At 54.1% G+C, this 25788-nt stretch overlaps 1 protein-coding gene across 2 annotated transcripts in view; it reads right to left on the bottom strand.

Annotated features, from left to right (window-relative positions):
- Positions 1 to 25788, bottom strand: part of STX18 (syntaxin 18) — a 75079-nt gene that overhangs the window by 26787 nt on the left and 22504 nt on the right. The window contains exon 1 of one of the 2 annotated variants that reach the window (XM_045834405.1): positions 11903 to 11951. The exons of the other annotated variant lie outside the window; for it this stretch is intronic. The gene's annotated coding sequence lies outside the window, so the exon portion shown is untranslated. Of the gene's footprint in view, positions 1 to 11902; positions 11952 to 25788 lie in introns of those variants that run through there. 2 annotated transcript variants of the gene reach the window in all.

Genomic DNA, 25788 nt, shown 5'->3' with positions numbered 1-25788 from the left:
CCCCTGTCCCCTGCGCGTGCACTGGCCTGCACGGCCCTGTGTGAAGGGGACTTAACGTCAGCGAAAACTACTTCTGCGACGGCGGCTGCTGCTGGTTCACTACGGTTATTTCTCCCCCTGGATTCTCATCACTTGCCATTCTGATCGTCCTGCCACGGGAAGCATCTGAAACTGAAAACCATCAATTAAAAAACGGGGTGTGAACAGGGCTGAGAAAGCGGTGCGGAGTTACAGCACCTCCCTGCGGTCCGCCAGCTCGCCGATGCCCCCCTAAGGGCCCCAGTATTCGGCCCACTTTAACAACGCTCCCTCCACCAGAGTGCCGCCGAGAGGCCGCCGGCCGCCTCCCTAAGTCGGAGTTCCTCTCCTGTCTGCCCAGCCACCCGACCCGAGGTTCGTGCTGCGGCTGGCGGGCATGGCTGCGCTCCGCAAACTTACGCTGGCTAATCGCCAGCGCTTTCTGTGTGCTTGAAAACCTGTCTCCTATCTGTTCCTTGACAAACACGTAAGACCCCATGCAGGCCAGGCACGGTAAGAACGGAGGTGACGAAGAGAAAGGGAGGGGGGAGGGGGAGGGCAAAGGCACAGGGAGTTCCACCCGGAGGACCTGACGTGGCCGTGCACCGCTCTCAAACCCAGTCCAACGCCGGTCCGGTCTGGCGGCTGAGTGTGGGCTCTGTGCACCGCGTGTGTGCAGAGACCGCGTGTGTGCAGAGACCGCGTGTGTGCAGTGACCGCGTGTGTGCAGAGACCGCGTGTGTGCAGTGACCACGTGTGTGCAGTGACCACGTGTGTGCACCGCGTGTGTACAGAGACCGCGTGTGTGCAGTGACCGCGTGTGTGCAGAGACCGCGTGTGTGCAGAGACCGCGTGTGTGCAGTGACCACGTGTGTGCAGAGACCGCGTGTGTGCAGTGACCGCGTGTGTGCAGAGACCGCGTGTGTGCAGAGACTGCGTGTGTGCAGAGACTGCGTGTGTGCAGAGACTGCGTGTGTGCAGTGACCACGTGTGTGCACCGCGTGTGTACAGAGACCGCGTGTGCAGAGACTGAGCGTGTGGGGTGTGCATGGGTGTTGCGATCTTCCCAGCCTCGGTCACTTAGGCACGGACTCCAGAGTCACAGAGGCCGGGGCTCAGATCCCAGCCCTGTCACTCACTAGTCACACGGCCTCGTGCAAGTGACTGCACTTCTCTGGGCTTTAGCCTCTGTGGGTAAACTCGAGACCATGACTCTGAGGGTGACCACCAGTCGTCTGAGGAAACAATGTCTGGGACACGGCAGGTGCTCAGTCGGCCCAAGTCTCCCTCTATTTCCTCTCCGTCACCGTGTGGGCCTCACCCTGGAAGCCAGGTCCGCCGGGACTGCGGGACAGCAGGCGGGGGGGAGGTGCGGGGGCCTGGGCCTGGAGGTCACGCACAGAACCGCGGCTCAGAGGACAAGGGCGGGGGGAGCTGCAGAGGCAGAGAAGAAACCCTGGGCCTGGCGCACGTCCAGCCCGACAGCAGAACAGGTGGCGGCAATGCCAGAAGCCAACGTTTATTGAGTGCTTACTATACGCCAGACACTCTGCTAGGAGCTTTGCACACACTTAACTAATTTAGCCCTCGCAGCCGCCCCGCGAGGCCGGCGCTGTTATTACCCCTCGTGAAAGAGGGGAAGACGGGGCCCAGAGAGGGATTAGACGTGCTGCCCAGGGTTCCACAGCACGCGAGCGACACGGCGCCGTTTGGCTGCCGTGAGTCTGGCTTCAGAGCCCACTCTGCCTGCCTGGATGGGCATGGGTGGCCCCCACGTGGGCCAGGGCCAGGGGCCAAGGCAGGGGCAGGCGCAGAGCAAAGTCAGGCGTGACAAAGGCAGCCCGAGGCCGGCTCCGTGCTGCGATGGCGGGGCATCTGGAAAAGCCTTTCTTGAAAGCAACTTGGGGACAACTTACACCGGGGCACCACCAGCTCCGAAAAAGACCTGGCCTGGGCACGTGCCCTGCTGTCTGTACTGCTGTCCGTCCTGCTGTCCATCCTGCTGTCCATCTGCACTCGGGCCGCCCCCACGGCAGGGCCGCACCTCACATCAGTCCTAGCTTGAGTGCACGTGGAGAAAGCGCCCGCGGTCCTCAAGCGGCGGGCAGTGGCCCCTCCGGGCTCCAGAGCGCTCTCATTTCAGAGCGCCCCCCCCCCCCAGCTGGGACAGAGCACTGCTCCTTCAGCCCTGCACCAGGAGGAGCGGATGCTTTGAGCTCCGGAGCCGTGGGGAGGGAGCCGTTACTCCTGGGCGCCGGGACCACAGGCAGCAGAGGTCCCAGGGAAACACCACCAGCTTCAGGGCCCGGCGGCCCTGCCCCGGGCCGCCTCCCTCCCTCACCTGCCCTGCAACGGCTGGACAGGAGGGTCTTCTGACTCAGAACTTCCGAGATCACCTGCTGGTGCGCCAGCAACTTAAAAGTTCCCTCCGACCCAACCGTGCAGGTTTCTGTTCATTCCTTTCACGCCTTCTGAAGTGCCCAGCGTGAGTCGGAGGGTCCACCTACAGGGTCCTCACTCATCAATGAGGTGTAGCGCCTCGGGCCGTCCGACCAGAGGAAACCAGACTTACACCTGTGCTCACATCCGTAAGGTATGGGTCAGCTGGACGACAGAAGACAAGGCAAACAGGCAGCTGACCTGTACTTACTGTGACTGTCGTCACGCGAACACGCAGCAACGACGACGCCGGCACGTTTGCACGGCACTGCACGTGTGCCGAGAGGAGCCACCCCGGCTCCGTCCAGGTCGCTCCAGGTCTGGTCGTCAGGGCCCTAGGAGGCGGGTACCATCACTACCCCCCTTACAGGTGGGGGCGCTAAGTCACTCGCTCGAGGTCTCGCTAGGAAGCGGTCGAGCTGAACGTGAATCAGCAGGCTACTCCAGGGCCTACACTAACTTCTCCTTGCTCTTACGATTCTTCAGAACTTTGACGAAAGGAGGAAGAAGAAAAAATATTCTGTTTATACTTCAGCCCCTCAAATTAAAATCTTATCTATATCCTCAAAATTATTTCTGTATCGTATAAAACAAACAGTGTGAAATTCAAGTGTGAGTTTCATCTCCAGGAGGGGTCAGATCCCTGGCCTCTGGAGCGGTCTCCCAGAGAGAACCGTGAACATCTGCAGTGCAGGGGACCTCTCCGCGGGGCCCAGGCCTCTGGGACGCCGACGAAAGCTACGAGTCTGCCCCCTTCCCTTAGGAAAACGAACACCCCCACAGACGCACAACCCTTCTGCCCGCCGCTGTGGGCTTCAGGGACGCTGCGCTCTCTGAGGCTCGGGTTAAGGACCTCCATCCCAGACACGGCCCAACGAGCAAACACCCAAACGTCACGCGTGTAAGGAAGCGCTTCCAGCCCAGCCCTGGAGACAGCTGCTGGCTACCCATCAGGGCAGTCTGTCGACACAGAGGCGAGTGACACTGACCAGTCCCACCCAGGGATGGGCGGAGGGGCCTGCAGGTGTGGGGGAAGGACCGAGTGCACCGTGACAGTCACTCTCACATCTGCCTTACAGCTCGCAGAAAAGGGGGGAGAGAGACGATAACCATCACCATCATCCTCCTCATCCTCAATATTCAGTGCGCTGTACGAAGCCCCTAAGATAGATCATCTCTTTATTCTCGTAACAGACGAAACCGAGGCATAGAACCACTAGGTGACTTGCCCGAGGTCACACAGCTAGCAGGTTGAAAAGCCAAGGTCCACACTCCAAAACAGACTGCAGGGCCTGCGCTCTTAAATCCTTCGCTCTGCATCTCCAAGCCGGGGCTCTCCGAGGACACCAGTCGAGCTGAAAACCGGACCAGAGCAGAGATCCCACGCAGCCGCCTCCAACTTCCCACACGCCGAACGCAAAGCCAAGCCATCCATTTTACTCACCAGCTCCTCCAAAAGCATCTGCTGGCTGTCGTCTCCATCCTTCCCACCCGCGGCCGGAAACACCAAGCAAACACACACACTTACTCCCCACTGCAGGGCGTGCCACGCCGCAGGGATGCGTTCACCGTGTCCCGCGGTGGAGAATTAGAAGACGCAAAAAAATTGTACGTCCAAACAGAACTGTATCGTGTTCACTCTGGATTCCGAAGCCCGGCAAGGTTCCTAGCTCAACAAATGACCGGACAATGAGGGACACACTGTATCAAGAACTTGTCATTATAAAGCAAACATTGAGGACAGCCACACCTGCGACCGGGGGTGACGATGCAGGAAAGGTGTTTTTCAGATGCGGGACTTCCTCGCACCATTTCCGCGCGTGCCCCAGCGCACAGGACAGACTCGACTCGCCATGCCCCAAGGCCAAGGAGCCAGGGCCTGCGGCTAGGGCCAGCAGTGTCCCCTCTCACAGGGTGAACGGCTTGGGTGTGGCCCCGAGGCAGTCTCCTGCCAGTAAGGTGGCACCTATTCCCTCGGGAACATGCAGTCCCCGAAGACTGAAGGCTGCCCTCTGGACATTTTTAAAACCCGCACCTTTTCTTTGAATCACAGACCAACTCCAGGGAGAAGAGAGAAGCTGGCAAGGACCCGCACCCACCCCTTCGGCAGTGAGGAAACCAGATAAAGCGGGCACCTCACCACTGCCCCCTGCCCCCCACCTCCCCCTCCGCCCGGACCCCAGCCTGGGCAGAAACCGGGAGCGGGAACAACATAAAGCCCCACTGTTTGCGAGCCAAGGGGCCGGAGCCCGTCCACACAGACCGGTTCTCCGAAATCTCTACCCACCGCGCAGGGGCAGCTCCCGTCCACCAGGTGGTGCTCTCCACCACCTCGTTCCTCGGGGACCCGTACAGTACATCAAAATGACAACAGCCTGGTTTTAAGATGATTTGTCTCTTGAGGATATACATTTGGTTTAAGTTTCCACTGCAAAGTTAAAGTTCTTAAGATAGGTCATGCAGATCAATTGCTCCTGTAACCTGAGACTCAAAAGAGCAAGTAATATCTAAACAAGGGGAGGGGGTGGCCTGAGCTTAGAAGGTTCCCTAAAAGCCCGGAGACAGTCAGCCTGGCTACCTCTAATCTCATCATCAGAACTGTCACCCCGGCCCGTCTCTGCTTCCCATCAGCGGGGCGGGCAGCGAGATCGACCGCTGTGGTGCCGCGGGGGAACGCACACTTCTCGGCAGATGCCGGTAACTCCCACCCGACAGAAAACGCTGCTCGGTAACATTTGAACCCCCGAAGTTTAAGTGCTTTGCTCTATCAGAACGTATTTTTTCTCCGCCCGCAGAAACAAGAGCAGAGGAATCGATGTGCGTTTTCTCACGGGGCTCTGTGGAACAGGGCCGGGGTAACGAGACGCAGGGCCTCCCGCGGCATCGCAGCAGGGTGCCCGGGATAAAAAGCAGAGCACGCTGGCCTCGGCCCGTCACACGGATGTCCAGATCCCAACAAGACCCAGCGCCTTGGCTCACCATCCCCTGTGCTCCGGAAACCACAGGTCCCTCTCCCCGGTCGTGGTGTTCCTCGGGGTCAACGGGGCACGGAACTGAAAGTATTTCCGTACATAAGCCAAAAAAAAAAAAAGAGGCAGAAATATTATTCTAAGAAATAAGTTACAAAAAGTTCTAACATCGTCTCAGCTTGAAAAAAATGAAAAAAAAAATAGTGGTTTCTAAGATTGAAAGAAACTGCATCAAATTGCTAACTGGTAAGTTTTATAAAATGGGGACAGACTAAGTCTGATAAAAATTCATTCTTGGTGAAGTGTTCAAAACAGCATAAACTAATCAGTCCTAGTGTAACACTTGCCAGAAAAAACCTACGTGTAAAAATAACCAGAAAAACGACGGTGAGACCCTGAGCTGCACATTACACATCTTGATTTTTGAGAACCAAAGTGTATCTTTTCATCCTACTTTTAAGATTTACTGTTTTACTAAGACAGAAAAATTTTAAGTCCTGTATTTGAATTTTATATCCAGAGCTCACTTTTAAAGCTTTAAAAGTTGCACCAGTATATACAAGTTAAAGCCCTTAACGGTTTTTCAGATAATTAGGTAAAGCCTTTTAAACACAGCATGCATAAAAATTTCCATTCTTATCACAGCAACAAATTTCAGTTAAAATTGCCTATCAATTTGTAAGCAATAAAAGTGTCATCGAAATGCTACACTGACTGTCCCCCCCAACACACACACACACACACACACACACACACACTTTTAAGGGACAACGTAACAGCGTCCCAAGGAAAGGACGGTCAGACTTGACCATGCCCCAGAGCTCCTTCGAAACTAGAGGACTGACCCGCCGGCGCCTGGTCAAATGTTGGCATGGTTGTGATTTCAAAAGTGTCCGTGGGTAGCAACTAGTAAATAGGCTTCTGCATTTACAGTATTATTACAGTAAGAAGTAGACAAGTTTCCCCAAGAATTGGGGTACGAGCAACTAAAAATAAAATGCTAATTTGCAATTGTGAGGTTACTGTTATCACAATGAGATCGAAAACCAATTTTAGGTTAAGGCTTTTGAAACTTATTTTTATTTATACTTTACTTGAACCAACTACAATCTTTTTCCTCCTTGCAAAAGTACGGATTTCCCTATATGCTAAAATGGAATGCTTATTGTATGAAAAGAGTTGAAATTTTCCTGGCAACTCAGCGTGTATTCTGTTTCCCAAACCGAATCTATAAACACACACGCGCCGCCCCCGCACCCGCCCTGGGAGAGGGGCGCCGGGGGGCCGTGCCGGGCGCGGAGGCCGGCTCTAGAACGCGAGTCCCCGTGTGGGAGAATCCCTGCCCAGCCCTTGCTCTCACGTGGGCCGGGGCCTTTGTTCCGGAGCCACAGGAATCCCCATTCTTTCCCCGAAAACGAGTTTTGGAGAAAACGTTATTAAAATGTTACATCTGACTTTAATAGAGTCTCCCAATTTGCTTCCGCATGTTTATTATCAAACTCTAATCACGACTTTCCCAAACTTATTTATACTTTCACACAAACTTCCAAAGTTCTCCAAACTTAAATACAAACCCACAAAAACTGTGGGAAATGTTTCGCCTGAAAGATAAAAGTAAATCGGCCCAAATGTACATTTGCCATAAGCAGTGTTTACTTTCGACGCTCAGACCTTCGGCTCACGGCACTCCCACTGTCTGCATTCAGCGGCGTTTCCTCGTCTCACAGAAAAGCGGGGGGAGTCCTTTTCTTTCCCCTGCTGCTCTCAAAATATAAACGCGTGTAATGCGGAGCATTCCTGGACAAGGCATGTTTTAAACGATCAGCAAACCTAGTCTCAGCAGCATTGATATTGCATAGGAAATGCCGTTTTTCAAAACTGCAGTCTGAATAGTTCATGAATCTAATTTCGCTTTTCCTAATAAAACCACGGTGTTTTACTATGTAAGACCCCATGAAAATTTTAGTAAATGAAAATAGCCAAAGAACTGATATAACAAAACTAAAGTGGTCAAGAGGATGAGCATTAATTCATTTACTTAGAAAGTTGGGTTTTTTTTCCCCTCTAAGCACCTCTGATACAGACTTTACACCACACTGATGAAACTATGACAAACCTTTAACCTGGGGACAATTTACCAGTTAACATTATCTCCTAAAAGAGGAAATCTGCTTTGGGTAAGTGAAACACTGGAAACTGTTTATGCTACCCTTGTTCAGAGCTGCTTAGGAAACTGGGCTAAACGCTTTGAAAATGATGACTAAAAACAGCCCAGAGGTCTGCTGCGACACAGCCAGTCCTCGGACGCCGCTGAGTCCGAGACAGACCCCTGTCCGTCGAGGGGGACCGAGGCCGCCCGCTCGGCGCTGCGCGTTTGAGTTAATAAAACTATAAAGGAATGTTTCCGAACAGAATGAACGCATTTTGAAGTCTTCGTGATTGGCAACAGAAAAGATTTTTTTTACTCTTTGAAACAAAGTCTCCTGACAGGAGGAGGTGCTGGCTCTGAAGTGTGTCACCCCAGCTCCCCAGCCACGGATCCCAGTTCATTTTTCAAAATGAGGTCTATTTCCTGTAATTTTAGATATTTTAGAGTACAATTATTTTACATTTTTATGATGCCTTTGGGGTATCATTACAAATATTTTTATGTGTTTAAACTTAGGAAAGTAAAATTAAGTAATAGCTTCTCTTAAAGGGCGCTGTCAACTCTCCCCTGAACAAAAATCTTTGTTTTAAAGCAATCTGGAGATTTATATCCCGAGTAACCATAGAAATTAATCTTAAGCTTTAGGAAAAAAAGTGCATAAAATTCTCTTTATTTAATTAAAATCAGAGCTCTGCTCTTAGAAATAAGGACCCTCTTTTGAACAGCAGGAACTTTCCACAGAGTAGAATTGTTTTAACCCAAGGTGGCAATTGTTGTGATAAATTAATCAAACCCACGTTTAATTGGCTAGAATCTGTGTGCACAGGAAGTTAAATATTTTGTTGGAAGGGGCTTGCTCAGGGAGCACATCGACCGAGCACTTCCAGTGAGAACAGAAAGTGAAACACGCAGGACCCAGGCGGTGTTTGCCGATCACCTCCGAGCGAGCGGAGGAAGAAAGAGCAGGGACAAGGATTCAGTTACAACAATGGGGAGAGGGCCCTCCCGGCGGGACTCGCTGTTCTCATTAGGAAACTGGAGACACCGTCCGCCGCGCCTGAGCACGGAGATCCGTCACCACATCGTAACTCAAGTGGCGTTCTGGGGCAACTCTCACTTTTCCCCTCACACGCACTAACTAGAGACGTGACCTGAATTCCGCTCATCACCGCGTGACCCAGGAGTTCCCTTCGGGTGGAGAAGCAGGCAGGGAGGCCTGGGGGGCTCCGGGAGGCCTGGGGGGGGGGGCGGTCTGAGAGGCCCCCGCCCCATGGACTGAAAGAATCTGTGCGTGTGAAGGAGGGTGAAGACAAACTCAAATGTTTTTTAAAAAGTCAAAGTTTCAAAGCTTATAAAACTCAGGTTTTGATGAAATCTGTGCACCACCAAATTTGATTAACTTATAGCTCCAGGTTTTTCTCTACAGTGAATAATTTTAAAAGTTAAGCCATATTCTGTTTACATTGTATCTTAAAAAACCCAGACATTTGAACTTTTCTGTAAAAAGGAGATAAAAAGAAAGAAGGTTGAGAGTTTGGTGTAGAATTGAAGCGAAGATGCTGACGGTCACGTCGAAAAGCAGTCCGTGTGTCTGTCAGTGCGCACGCAGTGCGCTGGAGGCACGAGCCAGTCTGAGCCACCGCTGTCCCTGCTCTCGGACTCCGAGGCCAGAAGTGGGCGCCTCTCTGGGGGCGTTCAGGGCTGCTGAGAATGCTCGACCTTTGTCATCATCTTCTCTAAGCAGCCCCACTTTCTGGAAAAGACACCGGCGTTTCCTGCCCCCACTGTCCACGGCTAATGTTACAGTCCTACAAAGGAAACCGTTCCCGAGCGTTTAAGAGAATCGAGACGTCTTGGCATATGTAATGAGTTGCAAAATGGGATAGAAAATGTCGAGGCCCCGGCCAGGCAGGTGGCTCAGTGGGTTGGAGCATCGTTCCATTCACCAAGAAGGCTGCAGGTTCGATCCCCAGTCAGGATCGTAGGGAGGCAACCAACTGATGTCTGTCTGTCTGTCTGTCTGTCTCTCCCCCACTCCCTCCCTCCCTCCCCTCCTCTCTCTCTGCAAGCAATGAAAACATGTCCTCTGGGGAGGGGAGATAAACACCACGGAGGGAGTGACCTGGGACCGTGGGCGTGGCAGAAGAGGGAAGGCCTGACCGCCCTGCGGTGGGCCCAGGCACAGTGTGATTCCGTCTCCTCTGGCCTCTCCGCAGCCCCCAGAGGACTCGGACGGGCTGAGAGCCCCTGGGGGAGGCGGCGCAGGCGCAGGACAGCGGGCTGTGCAGTCGACCGGCCCGGGTCTGATGCAGGCCCTGACAGCCACTAGCTGTATGGTCATTCCCAGACTGCTTCACCTTTCTGTGCCTCAGTTTCTTCATCTGTGAAACGGGAAGAGTGACGGTGCACACCTCTCACGGTGCAAGAGGACGAGTCCTTCTCCGCAAGGGGTTACGAAAAGCCCGGCACAGGAGCCCTGCACCAGGGTGGGAAGGCCCCGAGCGCCCAGGAAACGGGTTCCCGGGAGCCGAACACACAGAGTGTTCCCTTGCAGACGGCGGTGACAGAGGACAGCTTTCTTCTTTCTTCCTCTTCCACATTTAGGTTGTATGTTTAAGTGCAAAAAGTAAATGGTAACTTTATGCCAATCCAGGAGCGGCTCCAGCTCCCCCACCCGCGCCTGTGTCTAAACTCTTACACAGGGAGAAAAACAGTAAAATTCACGTTTAGGTGGAGTACTCCGTGGAGTACACTGTAACGAGGTTTTCCTACAGGAGGCTCTCACAGCAACCAAGCGTGAAGAAACGGGACAAGTTAAACTGGGTCTGCGAGTCCAGAACAGAGCGACAAGGTGCAATGGCAACAGCTGTGAGCACACGCGCTGCGGCCGGAAACGGTGCGCGCCTGAGACCCCCCCAGCCGGTGCACGTGGGGGGACGTCCGTGACGGCCGGGCCTCGGCCCCCCCCGCCCCCGCGACCCTGCAGTTGGCCACACTTAAGTAAGTGTGCCTGCATTGAGACGTCTGTCCCTTTCAAAAACAAGAGCTCCCTCTTTCTTTCCCCCACTCGTTCTTTGCATTCCCAAGAGAAAGGTAAAGCGAGTGACCTTTCCAGGGTCTTCCAGTTGAGAAGGAAGTGAGAGGGGGCGAGGGACTGCCCAAGGCCACCACTCAGTGACAGGAACACTGGTTTCTTAAACAGCAACCCCAGGGGACGGGCAAGGGAAAAAAGCAGGGGCTGGGGCAGCAAAACGAAACCGTCCACAAACGGCGGAGGCCTCTCTCATGTCCCAGTGAGCCCTCCCCGCTCTCAGAACGGCCCACGGGCACCCCGTGGCCACAGTTCCGGTGTGAGCCTGCAGCGAGCTGGAGGACGCCCCGTCTCCTGGCCCAAGGCTGGTCCTGGGCCCCGCTCCTACTGCGTGATGCCAGCAGACCCGTCAGCAACGCCCGATTCCACCTCGGACACGGCCCCTGAACCCTGCCCCTTCTGCGCATCCCACCAGCCGGGGGCTCGGGGATTCCTCCCTGCTGTCCGACCCACGTCCACACTCACCCACCTCCCACCCTGCAGCCCGCGCCTGCCAGGGGGGAGGAGCCAGCCTGGGCTGTCTGTGGGCCTCAGCAAGTGGCTGCGGCCTTCCCACCTGGGGGGCGAGGGCCTGGCACTCCACCTCTCGCCCCTTCCACGCTCCCTCTCGACTGTGCCGTGGGCTGGGGACTGAACACACAGCCTACCACCCGTCACACGAAGCCACAGTGTCTCACAAAAGCCGCAAACTCTACAGGCACCAAGTGCACAGGACGCATGGGGACAGCTGCTCGGAGAAGGTGGGAGCCGAGACCCGTGTCCTCTGCAGGAGAAGACTCGGCCACACCGCCAGACAAGTCAGCCTGCGTCCGCGAGGACTGGGAGGGGCTGGCTCCTGAGTGCTCCACGCAGAAACGAACTCCACGGAACCCGAGGCCCTCCCAGCAGGGCCCTGGGGTGCACAGAGCCCGAGGAGCTGGGAGGCTGCTACGGGGACAAGGCGCCTTTCTGGGTTCACGCGCGGCGGCTCAGGCTGAAGGCCCAGGGTCACACGGACAACGCGCCCGCGAAGAGCACAGACGTCCAGTTTCTGAGATGTCTGTGAGGCCCCGTCAGTAGAGAAACCCTGGCGGGGGGGGGGCGGGCAGTGGACAAAGAAAAACTAGAAAAAAGTCAGTCTCCATTCAACTTACACAGCATCAACTGACCAGGCCCTGGAGCTGTGAACATTACTACTTTATTATTACTCTGTGATCAATGCCGAAATCATTAACTGATAACTAAACATCTACTCACCTGCTCACCAGGAAAGTTATACGCTGACCTACTAATACTGACCCAATTCTCAGTAACCACCTCACAAGGCAGCTTTACTTTCTCCGTTTTACACGCAAGGAGACTGAGGCACAGAAGGTTGGCTACGGTGTCAGACACCTGCCCGGCTGACGCCGCGCGACCGGACCCAAATCCCGCGACTCTGGCTCCAGAGTCTCCGCCGCTCACAACTGCCGCCACACTGTGCGTCACGCCAGCGAGAAACGTGTTCGCCGGTCCTCACGGTCCCCTTGTCACGTCAGGCTGCCGGGCGTCTCTCACGCCCGGAACAAAAACCGGCCCCGGGCCTGCCGACTCGGAACGGGGCGGCTTCCCCTTCTGAAGCCCGGGGCCCAGGGACGGCCCCCGGTCAGGTGTCCACACCCAAGGTGCGGGGTGCGCGCTGAACACGGGCAGGGTTGCCAGCCACTGTAAGTGAACCAGAGCTGTGGTCCCCTACTGCTCAGAAAAGCCACACGAGATTTTAATAAAATATTAACCAAGACAATCAAACTTACTTCTTGCTCCACAGAACCCCAGTGCTGTGCGTCACCACAAATTAACAACTCATTTATGCATGTCTTTGTTAACTTTGGAAGATTTTTTTTCCCTCCTTTTTAGAAAGACTTTTCTCTGGAGGGAACCACCACGGCCAAAAAACAAAAAAGAAAAAAAGAAAGAAAAAAAGCAAGCAGATTTGAAGGGACCCTTCTACTTCTCGGGAAAATGCAACAAGCTCAACTGTAATAACAGCCCCCCATAACAGCACTGCTGCCGGTGCGTCCGGTGGGCCTCCCCGCGGGCTCGCCCTCCCCGTGCGCGCGTCTCCGACCCTCGCAGAGCCCCCCGGTCGGTCGGGCAGTGGCTCCCGAACTGCCAAGTAAAGGGGGTGCCCCTGTCCGCACCACGTCCCTCTATCACGGGTCCAGCCCCAAGCCAAAGACTCCGCAGAGTCTCCAGCGAACCCAGCTCCGCGGCCCCGCCTCACCGCGCTCACCACCGCTGCCAACCGCTGCCAGGGCGGGACCCTCGGCTCTCGGGACAGAGGCCTCGGGGCGCTTCGGGAGCACAGTTAGGGCAGTCCGCTCATTTCCACCCGGGCCTGAGTCAGCAGTCCAAAGTGTCCGGCGAATAGCAAGGCAGCGCAAGCTTCAGAAGAAGTTCTAGGTTTCGCGTGGAACGAACGAGGAGGAGGAGAGAGAAGTGGACGGTGAGAGAAGCGAACACGAGGCACAGGGGGACCGTCCTGTGACGGGGGGCACGGACACCCCACCTCACAGGCCGGGGGCTGTCCTCCCGGGGGGACAGGGGCTCGCCCCGCCGGCTCTCGGACCCCCGGCCACGGGTCTGAAACGACACGTATGACGAGGCTGACAGGGAAAACACGGAAAAAAGGTGGCACTTCTTAGCGGGGGCACGACAATTTGAGAATACCATGATTTTACGTAAAACAAACATTTAAAAATTTTTTCCCAGTGCCTAACAAACTTTCCGTAAAAGATCTTTTCTTTTAAATTAGAAACAGTAGCTTTATTAATGCGCAACCCATTTCAAATTTGAAACACAACTCTGAGCCGTACCTTGCGGAGTGGAAAGCCGTAATTGTGATGTGGAATGAGACCAACTGAAATCAATGGAAGAAATTTGAAGTAAGCAAATACTTTTTTTTTTCCTAGGGGGTAGTATAAAACGTATGAAATTACAGTAGTAAGAAGTTATTAATTTGAAATTATAAAGTGGAATTGAGGACTTCAAAATATTCATAGATTTTTCAAAGAATTGTGAGAGCAGAGAAAACCATACCCCGCTCTGGAAAAGCTTCCCTTTCAGAAAAACGGCGCTTAATTTGCACAGCGGCCGCCGCGCCGCACCGCAAAGCAGCAGCGACACGCATCCCACCCGGCCCTGCCCCGACCGGGGCTGTATTTCTGGGGTCACAGGTGTCACCCCGACGGCTCGTACACAAACACGCACTCGTTAATAGCTAACCCCATTCGGTTATTAAACCTGAACCAGGTGAGAACAGGAACTGTGCCAAGCTACCCACAAAACAGAATACTCTGGCACGCAGATTTATGAAAGTTCAACAGTCACTGGGCAAAGAACCCCTGGTTGCAGAACATTACCTTCAAGGCAGAACTAACTTGTGCGCTCTCGAAAACATTTGCTAACTGAAGGGGTGAAGGAATGTTCGCTCCGCAGGGGAAATGGCTGCTCGAGTTTAGTTTTCCCCAGTGAAGCAACTGCCGGTGAGCAGCGCAGTTACCTGTGAGTGTTGCCCCACTGCCCACCATCCAGCCGGGGCTGAGCCGCGCGGTGGACGGGGCTGGGGCGGCACACGCGGCCGAGGCTATACATCCTTTCCGCGGTGGGGTTTTAGCGTGGTTTCCCACCACTCCGTATTACAAAGTAATTGGCCTTTTCAATTACATTTTAAGTTTCTTTTTTTTTATAACTTCATTTTCTGCTAAGAGGGGAGAGTTTGTGAAATATGCAAAATACAAAAAAGAAAAATTCAACCCATAATATCATCACCTAGAAATAAACTTTTACTACTTTGATGTATTATTATCCATTTTATGCATAAATATCCTTTATATAATTGAAACCGCATTAGATGTACAGTTCTATTGCCTACTTATTTTAATTAACACTATAACAAGCACTTCCCCATGTAATTAAAATTCTTCTAAAAATTACTTTAATGTCTACATGACATGCCATTGTTTAAATGTATCATAGTCTGACTCTTTCTCTATTACTGGACAACTGAGTTGTTTCTTCTCTTTCTCAGGAGGGTAAATTACGATGTGATGAACATCCTTTCACTAAACCATGAAGTAGTTTTGTATACTAAACATCTATCTGATTTTGTCATTCCTTAAGACAAAGTATTAAATGAGGAGAATGACAAGGTGAAAGGTTACACACATTTTAAAATCTCGACATGGACGGCAACCACCGTCTCTAAGAGGGAGGGGCCTAGTGGTCCCAGGCCGGGCCCAGGGCAGCAGCGGGCGCCCGGAGCCCCCAGCCCTCCGCTTGCCCATTCAGACTGCGCCTCACAACAGGCCACACCGCGCGTATCCCAGTGCCGGGAAATACAGCTCCTCTGCCTCCAGTCAGTGGGCGTTTTTTATCTGCGGGGCACGATGAGACGGCAGCTTCCTCATCTGGAAAACAAGGAGAGCCAGCCCAAAGGGCCGCTGAGGCTCTCTGAACTCCAGGGCTGCGTGGTTCTCACCTGTCCCGTGCAGCCCCAGCCTGTGTGCGGCGCCACGGGACTCGGAGGCAAGAACAAAACGTTGCCCACCCTGGTCCCTCTTGGAGCAAACCACGAACAGTAACTCCGGCAAATGGTACATACTTAAATACAACTGCCATACCGTTACCTAAAAAAGGTAACATTCACTTCTGGTATTTGAATACATAACCTAGTTTTGGGTTCCCAATTCGGGCTCCATAAAACTAGATGCCACAGCTGGAAATCCTCATTCAGAATTAGGACTTCACAGCAAGCCAGACAGATGCTCTGCCGAAGACATGGTTTCCTGCAGAAGTGCAGCGTCTTAAGAGGTGATCGAAAACCTGTATCGGATTTTCTGCAGACACACAGAAACCTCCAGGACACCACTACAGCATTAAGAAGTTGCACATTAACATAAAAACAAAGCTGTCAACTCGCTCCGTATTCCCTAACAGCAACGTAGCACCTTTATCTGATGCGCGCGCACGGGTCTGCCCCCTGCAGGTGTGACGTGCCGGACAATGTCTGCCCGACTCCTCAGAACCACCGTGGACGCAACGAAAACAAACGACAGCACTTTTTTAACCTTTGAAAACTACACTAGTATACAAGGGACCAAAAATATTCTAAACATTACTTCAGTGGAGAACTCAAGCAGAACCCTGTTATTTGAGAAACAGTAAAAGTTACCTAAAACAATGTAATTGGGAAAACAGAGAAGAAAGAATTTAGGGAAAGCAGAATTATTATTAAGTCAGGAAGACAGCTACTGAGTCAAAAAGTTTACTTATGAAAGAACACTTTTATTCTTGAAAATAAAAAAATGACTTCCTAGCATACACTACTGCTCAGGAATTTTAAAATTATCCCTTTCGTGTCTTTTTAAAGCAAACTGGAAAGGCTAACAGATTTGCAGTCGCTACCAGTGAACTCCTTTCACCGAGTCCCCACTGAACACACGGTGTGGTGGCAACGAGGTTTGGGGGAGAAGGCCCCCGCCAGGCCTGCGGGGCGGGGTGGCGGGGGGGAGTGAGGGCGAGGTGAGGGGGTGAGGGGCGGGGCAGACCCGGAGTCCCAGACCCTCAGCCTCCACACACTCCTTCCTGCCTGCGGCCTGCAGCCACCCACCCCCTGCTGCCCACTTTCCGTCCCTCGTGCCCTAGCAGCCGCCCTCTCCCGCAGCGCACAGGCCGGCCGGGGCTCTCACCACTGCAGTGCGTGGGCCTGGACCACCCCCCACCCCCAATTGTAAACGGGGAAGGCAAGGGCTCTCGTGATGGGACCGCATGTCCTTTCCCAGGTCTGGGGCGGGGCCCCAGCTTTGTCCATTGAACAAAACGAGGGAGGGTCTATCTCCCTGAGTCTCCGGTCAGACAGGTCACTGAAAAACAGCTTCGAGGGCAGTTTCGGCACGTATGGGAGGAAGTGCAGAGAATGGAGGGCAGCGGCAGCGGCCTCACAAACCTTCCCGGCCGTCCACTGACGTCCACTGACGCGCACACACGCGGCTCCCCCCCTCTGACCTCGAGAGCAGTGCAAACGGAGACTCTGGCTGACGGGGCGCCCGTCCCAGTCTGGGAGCAAAGGATGGTCTTCCACCTGCACACGCTCTAGTGGGAGAAACACACACCCATCCATCGCCTTAAGGGGCTTTGTGGATAAAACAGGGTGGTTTTTTTTTTTTTGTCTTCATCCATGTACACTAATGATAATCACAAATGTAACTCAACACAGAACAGCTCCACAGAGAAGGAACCACAGCCTTCTGGGCATCACCGGAAATGTTTTTAAGTTAAATCTCGCCTTGCACGCCCTGCACGCCCGTTTGGCTTCACGGAAGCACGGCGGGACGGCCCGCCCGGCCCGGGGTTCTCAGGCACGGGCGGAGAAAGGGTGCTGGTACTCGGGGGCGTGAGGTGGCAACAGGAGTTCAAGGAGAAAGAAAAGTTTAAAAGTTATGACTATAAAAAAGTTTTCCCAGGGATTTTTTTCAACCAATGATAGTATGAAACATAGTTATTTTGATTTCATGAGATACACTTTAAAAAGTGATCAAAAGTTTCACTTTAAAATGCCAACTTTTATAAGTATACTAGAAATCATATCCCCTGTAATTATTAAAATTTATGATGAAAAACGGTAGCTGTCAGTTTGAAATAAAGGTTGAGTGATTACCCAGTTTTTTAAAAAATTCTTTTCGGGGGTAAATGAATGCACACACTCGAAGGGCACTGGATTCCGCTCTGACGGGGTGGAAAATGCACACACTCGCCAACAGTTCCAGTTCCGTGGGGCGAAAACAGGGGTCCTACAGGAGCATAAGACGACGCGCCCCCGTCAGTCTGGGGGTGGGCAGAGAGGGCCTCTGCCACATGCAAGTGGACCGGGAAAGGACAAGGGTCACACCTGTCTTGTGCACGCTCGCGTCCCCGGGGTGTGGGACAAGCGAAGGACAAGGACGTGTCGGCCAGGAGATAGAACCGAGGAGCTGGGGCGGCAGAGAGGGGGGAAGAGTGTTTCAGACGGAGGGAACAGCACGTGCAAAGGCCACGGGGCAGAGAGGAACGGGAAATGTTCAGGGGCTCGCGCTGGTTCAGGCCATGCTTACAGTCTGTACTAGAAATCTTTTTTTTTTTTCCCCAGAGCGGTAATGGGAAAGAAATATTTTAATCAGGGAAGTGACCTAATCAGGCTTCTTTTTATATATTTATTATATCTCAGGGGGGAAAATCTGTTGCTAATCAGTAAGGAGTAGAGCTCATTCACTCATCCATCAAATACGAACTGAGTGTCTGTTTTGTGCCAGATACTGTATCAGGCTCTGAGGGCGCCCAAGGGAGCAGACGGTGACGCCCTGACAGCGGGCGGCCCCTCCGTCCAGGGGCGTTTCATTTAAGCGAGCTGAAACAGAAGCTAATTGCGAGGCTCAGAGAAAAGACTTGCCAACCACACGTCTGCCAGGGGACTCGTATCCTGGATACATCAAGAACCCTCCATGTCCCGCTGAGGAGACAGCTCGGGTTTAAACCGGACAGGGAAGACAGACACGGACACCCCACCAAGGCGGGCGTGCAGGCGCAGGAGACAGAGCCACCATCGGCCCCCAGGGACGGGCTCACTGACGTGAGACGCCGCCACAGGCGTCCTGAGCAGCTGAGACGTCAGACGCTGACGACAACACCAAGTGCTGGTGCGGACAGGAGGCCCCTCGAACACCCGCCCGCACGTTGCTCGTGAGGGTGCGAGACCGTGAGGGTGCGAGACCGTGAAGGTGCGAGACGGTGCGGCTGCTCGGGGAGACGAGCGGCGGTGTATCCACCTCTTTAAATAGCAGCCTCGCGGAGACACAGTCCAGACCGCCCATGTCTCACCCGCGTAAAGCGTGCGTTTCAGTGGCATCTCGTATGTGTATTGGACCACCCCCCCACCCATTCTAGAACATTTTCATCACGCCCGTACCCTGCACCCGTGAGCTGTCACTCACCACTTCCCCGACCTCCCAGCCCTGGGCGGCCCCCCACTTTCTGCCTCTGCGGACTCGCTCACTCTGCACACTTCTTACAAATGGAGTCGGGCAGCATGTGGCCTTCTGGTACCCAGCGTCTTTCAAAGTGTTCAGGGTTCATCCAAGTTGTAGTATCAGCTCTTCGTTCCTTTTTGTTGCCAAATAACATCACTGTATCAATATATCACATCTTTTTAAAAAACATTTATTTTTAGAGAGAGGGGAAGGGAGAGAAACATCCATGTGTGGTTGCCTCTCATGTGCCCTCTACTGGGGACCTGGCTCACAACCCAGGCATGTGCCCTGGCCGGGAATCGAACCGGTGACCCTTTGGCTTGCAGGCTGGCACTCAATCCACTGAGCCCCACCAACCGGGGCTCAATATAGCACATCTTATTCACCCCATTCATTCATCAGTTGGTGGACATTGGGATGATTTTCACTTTTTGGTCATCATGAATATAACGCTGCTGTGAACCTTTGTGTACAGGTAGTTTTTGTTTTTTTTTAATAACTTTAAACATACACGCCTGGGTATTGGCCCTAAAGAGATGAACATGTGAGGTCACACACAGAAAATCTGTACAAGTATTCACAGCAGCTGTGTTCATAACTGCGCCCAAACTGGAGATGACCCACATGGCCTTCAACAGGTAGTGAAACGCCCACCGCACCGCCACGAAACAGAGCAGGGCCCACTGAGGAGGAAGGGGGGAGCGGCCGACACACGGCACCCCGAGCGAGCCTCAGAGGCACTGTGCCGGGCGACGGCAGTCAGTTTCAGGGGGTGTCGTACCGCACGATTCCACGGACGCAGCGTCCTCGGAGAAACGGGACTGTGGACGCCACAGCAGGGAGGCCAGGTGGTGTGGGGGGGAGTGTAGGGGGCGGGAGTGGGGGGAGCTAGTGTGGCTACAAAGGGGTGACGTGAGGGGGTTCTGGGCGTGACACGACTTCGGTATCCTGACTGTAAATGGTTATACCAGTAAGATGTTGAAATTCATAGAACTGTACCGTGGAAAGGTCAACTTTGCTGTATGTTATGTTAAATTTAAAGTGAAATTAAGGAGAAAATCGCTACTAACTGGGAAGATGCCCACCGGCACCTGCACCGCAGCCTGAAGTAGGCACTCCTGCTGCACTGACCACACCCCCACGGCGACCTGCCCCCGTGCCACTGGCAAGGACGGCGCCCGCCCCACCATGACATAACTGGCACTGAGCCCGAACAAAGGGCATTTTTAAATTTACACACTCGCTGGCTCCCGTGACTGCTGAGCAGAACTAGGAGTCACCCCTGACCGAATGGACCGCAGCCAACACTCTGCCTCGAGCAGAGGACACAGAGATGCCCTCGTGGGGGTCCGGGACTTCCATCCCGGGGCTCACGTCCCAAACGGCTGCCCTTGGGGTTTCTCCCTGCTGTTGAGATTTGTGTTTTGTGTTTTGGTTTTGTCTGTTTTTGTTTTTGTTAGGATCTTGTTTATTTTTAGAGAGGGGAAGGGAGGCAGAAAGAGGAGGAGAGAAACATCAATGCATGGTTGTCTCTCCCACGCCCCCTACTGGGGACCTGGCCCGCAACCCAGGCATGTGCCCAGACTGGGAATCGAACCGGTGACCCTTTGGTTCGCAGGCCAGCACTCAATCCACTGAGCCACACCAGCCAGGGCTGTTCACATGTCTTTATAAGTCTGTCATGTGGGCCTCTCAATGTTCTGCATTTAAGGGGCTCTGGAAGTAAACAGCCTGTCTTTCTGGACGGCCCCTTCTCGTCTCTCATTTATGCTGTGTTATCCCTGGGAGCAGCCCAAACCTAGTTTCCAAATGTGGCGACAATCCAGGGCTTTTGGTGTTGCAGTCAGAAACAAAAAGCAACGTAATTTAATTATGTAGATTATATACGTGAAGTTTGCTGCTCTAAGGCAAAGACTGAGCCCAGAACTTCAGCACACCAGAGGCGGTAAGTCCCCAAACGTCAGGATCATTCAGAAGTCAGCAAGCAGGAGCTGGGTGGTAACAAAAAAAGTGAACTGGGAATCAAAAAACCCCTATTTCAATGACCATGGCTTTGCTTATCATCCAGCCAGGTCCAGAGAGGTAGGAAGCAATAAATACATACACACGTTAAAGGTAACATCATAATGAGCACTAGGAAGTCTGTTAACAAAGTGCGTTGGGTGGTGGTAAGTGTCTCGGGGAGGGAAAGCAGCAGCAGGACGAGGGGCGGGAGCTGCAGGTCCGAGTGGGAGGGAGGCGGTGAGTCACGGTTCTAAGCAGTGTGGTCAGGACGTCCTCACCGAGACAATAGGTGAGGACACGTCAGAAGGCGCAGAGACACCTGGGAGGGGGAGCAGGTAGAAGGGCCCAAAGACAAGAGTGCACCCGGCGCGTGTGATGCAAGGCTGGGAGGCCGAGTGCGTGTCAGACTCCGGCAGAGACACCAGGTGGAGGGTGTGAAAGAAGTCTCAGTCGGAATAACAGTTCGGGAGATGCTGGAAGTCAGATAACAGTTAGCGCTGTGGGGCCGGACGGGACCGCCATTTACTGTTCTTTGAACAGATATTTAATGAGCCAGTGTGTCAAATACGTGTCAAGGAGGGGAAAACGAGAGAGAGATTGAGAGAGGGAGACTCATCCTCACAAATGCTCTCCAGTAGCTTAACTAGAGCAAGGGGGAGGCCAGGAAAAGGATACTGAGACACAGTACCCAGTCACGGCTTTCAGAAAAAGAAAACCTTGAAGAAGGTTAAGGGGAAAAAGGAGGTAGTGTGAAACGTAGGTGACACTGAATCTGATTCCTCACCCAGGTGGTGACGGCAGAACTGGGCTGTGTCGCAGACCCTCGCTGTGAAACCATCCCCCACTTCCCTCCCACTGCGTGCACGCTGAGGCCTGTGATGGGGGGTCAGGAGCTGGGCCCGAGGCCCCCGCTGGCGGCTCCCGGGCCAGCCCCGCTAGTGCAAGGCCCCCCGAGACAGCAGTGTGTTTTCTTCCACACAGCTGAATGTTTGGTTTTCATCATACTTACTCCTAAATGGGCATTTCAGCCTTGGCTGGTATGGCTCAGTGGGCTGAGTGCCGGCCTGCGAGACGCGGGGTGGCCAGCTCAGTGCCTGGCTGGGGCTCGTGCCTGGGTCGTGGGCCGGGCCCGGGGGTCGGGAGCGTGTGATAGGCAACGGGTGGGTGTATCCCTGGCATGTTGCTGTTTCTCTCCCTTTCTTCTCCTTTCCCTTCTCTCTAAAAGTAAACAAAATCTCTTAAAAATGAATATTTCACCCCTGATATATGGATTTAACATAGAGTTCAGAAGAAATCTTAAGGAGGGCAGCATTTTTCTGATGCAATCCTAGTAGCATAATGTGCATGGGCCTCACTTCAGGAGTTCTCAGGCTGGGAGGTGGACTGTCAGGCACCTAAGAAGGCCTGCACATGTCCAGCTGACCCGAGTGGTGACGGGGACCCACAGTCCCTCCCAACCTGGGGGACAGCCTATCTGTGCATGAGGTCAGCCACGTGCCGGAAGTTCTCACTGTGGGGCTGCACTGTGCAGCACCCACCAAGTGCTCACGTTAGCCTACGGTCACCCCCAGGAGCTGATCTCCTCTAGACGGACGCTAATTCCAGCTGGCTTTCACACGGGGTTGGGGAGGGAAGGAGGCACTAAATGGACACTAAGGCTATCCACCGTGTTTAAAAGGTTAAAACTCCAGGTTTATCAACCTCAGCCCTACTGACATTCTGAGCCAGAAAATTCTTTGTCGTGGGGGAATTATTACTACTGTGGAGGAGAGCTGTCCTCCACATTCTAAGGCGTTTAGCAGCACCCTGGCCTCTCCGCTCCACGTGCCAGTACCGGTCCTCTAGCTGTGACAACCAACCATGTCCGCAGACACTGCCAGATGCTCCCTGGAGGCAAAAGCACCCCAGGGAAGAACCAGCGGCTCCATGGGGGAGGCAGGGGGAGGGCGAAGACGCCGCTGGGCCCCTCAGACACTGGAAGCAGGCGTTTAAACCTGCTCTGCAGCCCCCTTGATTTCGAACCCCCCGTTCCTCTGTATTTTAGCTTTAATTTTCTCATTGCAGCTCAGCAGTGGGGATGTGACCACCAACGGCTCCTCCTGAGTTTTGTTAAAATCCAGACCCCTAGACAAAAAAAAAAAAAAAAAAAGACCTTTTCTACTTCCAATTTGTGAAAAAATAAAAAACCCCAGGGAAGGATTCTGATTGGCCTGATCTGAGCCTGGCACCTACCCCTGTTCTTTGGCCCGGGGCGGGGAGGATGTTAGTTACATGGGGACAGAGCGGCTTCTGCCGAGACGACAAGCTCCAGTCCGAGGCAGTATATGCTCCCCAAAGCAGGCGAGCGCTGCTGCTGACAGAGCACAGCGTGGGGACAGAAGCATGGTAGGCGTCCCCCACAACCCTGTGACACTGGACAGCAAACAGGCCGGACATCGGCAGCCTTCAGAAGGGGGACCGGGATTTGCTTCCCTGCGCCTGAGGCATGGCTTGTGAGTCAGGAGTTCTGGGGAGCACCTGAGTCCCCTCGGAGACCGTTCCCAAGTTCTGGGTAACTGGGCAAGTTCAATACATAATGTCTATGCTTGGCTGTCCTGTCGCTGATGTCTTTTAAAGTGAACTTCTCGATGAAACGCTGAAGCAATCCACAGATGGAATCTGGGAATTTCACTATCACAGTAACATCCCTGCCCACAGTCAGACGCGACAAGGAACTGACAGTTGGTATGCGCTGTGGGCTACTGTCAAAATATACTTTTAAAATGCGGCCCTGCCTAAGTCAGCGGAAGACCGTAATTGAACATCCATCGCCCAGTTTGTGGGCTAACAGAAAACCAAATGTTTGCCTTGAAAGTTTCCAACTAAGTTCAAGAATAAATCCAGGAATACGATAATATACACATCACACGGACACGAGTGCATTCAATTCAGAATTCAGAGGAGGGGGCAGTCTAAGTTAAAGTTTCTAGACTTCCCCAAAGGCGAAAGGGAGGCAGGAGAGGAGCCCGGCAACCCCTCCCTGGCTCCCTCGCGGGCAAGTCGCAGCGAGGAGTTCTGGGCTCCCTGCAGCGGCCCCTGCACCCGGGGGGGGGGGGGAGAGCTGGACGAGCGTGGGTCTGGCCCAGGCCTCTCGCCTCGGTGTGGCCTCGGGCAAGCCGAGCTCATGGGGTTTGCCTTGCACCTGTGATCTCCAGAGAAGTCGGCTCACACAGCTGGCCGACCGCCACCTTGTTCCAGGAGAAGCACCCTCTGCTGGGCCAGGAGCCCAGTATAATCGGAGGAAGGACAGAGAAAAGGATGGAAACGACAGGCAAGTGTGAGGAATTTCAACCTGCGTAGGCACCTCTGTCAGCTTTCCAGGTGCCGGGGCCAATGGCCACAGCCCTCTCTGCTCTGTTCTTGGATTTCACTGAGTTCCACTTGGTTGTAGGGGCCACATTCCCCGGAAAGCGACACACAGGATGAGCAATACTTTAAAAGTCCACCATAAGGATTACTTAAATGTGGCAGCTTGAGAAAACTCTCAAATCCCCATGTTAATACAAACCACATTCCTACATTTCAAACAGACGCGGGACGAAAAGGAACAGCCAACAAGATTCTCCGTCTCCCTGGGGTCAGAAGCGCCCCAGCACTCACATCGCTGCTGCAGAGCCAGAGGGCCGGCCTGTGGCTGTGCTCACGCAGGAACAGTGTGCGAGCTGGCTGCACGCAGATGACCACACACTTCTGTCTTGTCTCATATGTGACTGACGTTCTAAATGACGTTATAAATGACGTGGTTTCTTCCCACCTGGACCTGAGGGCCTGGGGGCGTGAGGCGAAGACGTAAGAGTGAGGACCGGAGGCATGGCAGCGAGGGCCCGCCCGCCTTCCGCGGAGGGAGAGCCCAGCCTCACGACGTCGGGAGCTCACGGCACCCAGCAGCGCTCCAAAGCGCGAGACGACTGCCGGCTGACCAAGGGCTGTTCCTGCTCGGCCTCTCCACGAGTCAGGGAGACACGTAAATGCACACGTCGGAGAACGTTCGCCACCTCGCACTGCAGATGGGGACGGCAGCTGCACAAATACTGTCCTAAGTTGAGCAACCCGCTGGCCAGGCACAGCCATAGATGCAGTCCAGCTTCGGTGGAAAACAGAGGCTGCTTCGTGCGTGAGATTCACTCTGCCACCGACCTTATTTTTAAAGCGAGTGAGAAACAAAAACAAAGTCCTCTCTTTCAGCTTTTTGAATACGGCAAAAAGGAAGAGGTGAAATGTCATTTCCGCGTGACCTCCACCGCGGGTCTTCTCTCCGCCCTTCAGTTCTAAGGACCCTCAGTTCTAAGGACCCCAAGTGGACAGTCCCCCGGTCCTCCCTCCCCCACACGCCACTCACCGGACCCTGGCCTCACATCCTGGCTTCCCCCTGAACTCCTCTCGGAAACTAGTCTCTGCACGACAACCAAGTAGCCTGGCCCGGCCTCCCGGGCGCTCTCCCGCCTCACCGTTCGCTCGTAAGCAACCATTCGCTCTCCATCCTCTCTTCCTGGGGGTCTGGGCTAGTCCCGCCTGCGGCGTGGCCAGGAACCATCCCCAGCTCCCGCTGAAGCGCTCTTCTCGGCACCTCCCTCCCGGGCAGCGGGCCTGCGGCCTTGGTGCGGAGCCGTCGGGTGGGGCGGGGCGGGGCGGGGTGGGGCGGGGCAGGGCAGGGTGGGGGGACACGCAGGAACCGCCGGCACGTTTGGCCGCGGGCACACTCTTCTCCCACGGCGCGCAGGGCCGGTGCTCGGCTCCCGCACTGCCCGTCCTCACGCCAGCTCCCTCAGCTGTCGCCGCCGCCGCCGGAGGTCCCAGCAACTCCGCGGCGTGTCCCAGCATGTTCACAGCTGTGCGCATCAGGCGTGTGTGGACGCGCTCCCCTGTGGATGCCTGCCTTCGCGGCCCAGCGGCCCTGCGTGCTCTGCGTCAACAACACAAGCTAATACCGAGCATCTACCACGGGCGGAGCACTACTACACAGGGTTTGCTCTTGTTACTATCACCTCCTGCATTATTTTCCATACGAGCAACTGTACACCTACTTCTGGCACACCCTGCAAGTGACAGCCCCGGGGG

Source organism: Phyllostomus hastatus, unplaced genomic scaffold, assembly GCF_019186645.2.
Source record: "Phyllostomus hastatus isolate PE091 unplaced genomic scaffold, TTU_PhHast_1.1 phas_contig_196, whole genome shotgun sequence".
NCBI lineage: Eukaryota > Metazoa > Chordata > Mammalia > Chiroptera > Phyllostomidae > Phyllostomus > Phyllostomus hastatus.
Note: the sequence above shows the minus strand (reverse complement) of the source record. Positions and strands in the feature narration are given on the sequence as shown.